Genomic DNA, 2,496 nt, shown 5'->3' on the forward strand with positions numbered 1-2,496 from the left:
TTCTTCAACTGATAAATACAAAGAAATACACTGTGAGCAGGTCTTCTTTGTATATTGAATAGTGTGCAGTATTCTACACTTTTGTGTTGAAATAGAGGCAAAATGAGAGAGAGAAAAAGTAAGGGAGAGAGGCTTTAGGAGGTATTCCTGGATCTATTTAACCAGAACAGGAGTGTGCTCAACAAAACACCCTTAAAGCCATACTTAATTTCTGATTATATAAATTTCTATAAATCCAGGTGAGAACCAATAGCACAAGAAATAAAACAAATAAGCTAACTAAACCGGAAGGCTTTCTAAAGCAGCTGTAAGCCAACATGCTCAAGCTCCAGGGCACAGTGTTCATGCCTTCAGTGCTGACGCTGATTGGGATCCCTGGCTTGGAGCCTGTGCAGTTTTGGATTGGGATTCCTTTCTCTGCCATGTACATCATTGCTGTGTTTGGGAATTCCCTGCTCTTGGTCATCATCAAAGCTGAGCGAAGCCTCCATGAGCCCATGTACATCTTCTTGGCAATGCTTGGAGCAACAGACATTGCTCTCAGTACCTGCATCCTACCCAAAATGCTAGGAATATTCTGGTTTCACCTGCCACAAATATACCTTGATGCCTGTCTCTTGCAGATGTGGCTCATCCACTCATTGCAGTGTACTGAGTTAGGTATTTTGCTGGCCATGGCCCTGGACGGTTATGTGGCAATCTGTGATCCTCTGAGACATGCAGTCATTTTTACCCACCAGTTTCTCACTTAGATCGGGGTTGGGGTGACACTCAGAGCAGCCCTGTTTGTAGCTCCATGTGTCATTCTCCTCAAATGCTGGCTGAAATTCTATAGGACCACTGTGGTCTTACATTCATATTGCGAGCACATGGCCATCGTGAAGTTGGCAGCAGATGATGTTCAAATTAATAAGATCTATGATCTGTTTGTGGCTTTCAGTATACTTGGACTTGATGTAATCTTCACCACACTCTCCTACATTCAAATATTTATAACTGTTTTCAATCTGCCTCAAAAGGAAGCAAGATTCAAGGCCTTTAACACTGCATTGCCCACATTTGTGTCTTCCTTGAGTTTTATCTCCTGGGTTTCTTTTCCTTCTTTACACACAGGTTTGGGTTCCATATTCCATGCTATATTCATATTCTTCTGTCCAACCTTTACCTACTCATCCCTCCTTTGCTCAATCCTATTGTTTATGGGGTAAAGACCAAACAAATTCGAAATGGAGTGTTCAAGATCTTCTACTCTAAAAATCCTTACTGATTTCTCATTTATCTCATTTTAAATAACAAAAAGTCGCTTTGAAGCGGTCTCGTTCTTGATTAGAACCTGCGGTTTCTTAAGTTTTTTGTGAGCTGAGATAGCTTTACTTTTGCATACAAAACAGTAAGATTTTGACTCCTACTTAAACAATTTCACTTGTTTTGGTTACAAAACTGATTGAAGAACACAGAGCTAATAACTTTTAATTAATAGATGGCATAAAGGCACAAATTATAAAGTTTACCCAGCTCTTAATAATGGATATTTTTAAAAAAACAACACTAAATGTTAATATTTTCATCTATTTAAAAAATTTGTTACATTGTCATCACTGCATAAAAAATTTAGTCTAATGTATTATAATTCTAACAAATCTGAAAAAAATCATTTGTACTGTTTTTATGGTCACACTAATCTATACTAACCACTATATTAATGTGCTGATATATAAAGTTGCAGGTTTGCATTTAAGACAGTAAGGCTCGGATTTTTAGTTAAATGGATTCAGTACATAGGAATATGGAATAAGTTAATAGATGACATAAAAAAACCGAAATCATGAAGATTGTTTGTAGTCCAATTAACTCAAGATATTTCTTCAATTATTCGGTGTAAAACTGTCTTAAAAATACCTCAATAAATCTTAAATCAAAAACACCCTTAAATTTCAGTGTTATTCTCTGGTTAAAAATGTTAAGTGCATGAAGTTATTTAACACCAGAATAAATGTAGTGTTAAAGATGATAGTTCCAATGACAATGAACCAATTCTTCTCCTCAAATTTTGATTGTCATCATCATCATTACCACTCAAGTCTTGAGTTATTTGTGCCTTATGATAATCTGCACACTAGAAAGTATCAAATATTTAATTATGCACTGGAACGCATTATTACTGAATTTATTCTCAGGGCTGATTGTTATTTCCAGAAATCTGAGTACATACATAGTATAAATTATTCCCACTGACTCTACACCTAGTTTGTTCTATTGTTAGCATTGCACATTAGATTGGCATACCTTTTGTAATTAATAAATGAATACTCATATAGTATAATTAACTAAAGTCTATCGTGTTTTTCACATTTTCTTATTTTTTGCCGAATTTCCCTTTTTCCCAAGGTTTCCTTCAGGATGCCACATTACATTTAGTTGTCCTGTCTGCTCAGGCTCCTTTTGGCTGTGAAAATTTTTGAAACTTTTCTTGATTCTGATGGCCTTGGTATTATC

The 2,496-nt window shown here is 35.9% G+C and overlaps 1 pseudogene; it reads left to right on the forward strand.

The window, feature by feature from the left end:
• Window positions 1-317: 317 nt before the first annotated feature.
• On the forward strand, window positions 318-1,267 carry LOC116524980 (annotated as a pseudogene).
• Window positions 1,268-2,496: the final 1,229 nt, after the last annotated feature.

Source organism: Sapajus apella, unplaced genomic scaffold (genome assembly GCF_009761245.1).
Source record: "Sapajus apella isolate SASKATOON/1434 unplaced genomic scaffold, GSC_monkey_1.0 scaffold47, whole genome shotgun sequence".
In the NCBI taxonomy this organism is placed as follows: domain Eukaryota; kingdom Metazoa; phylum Chordata; class Mammalia; order Primates; family Cebidae; genus Sapajus; species Sapajus apella.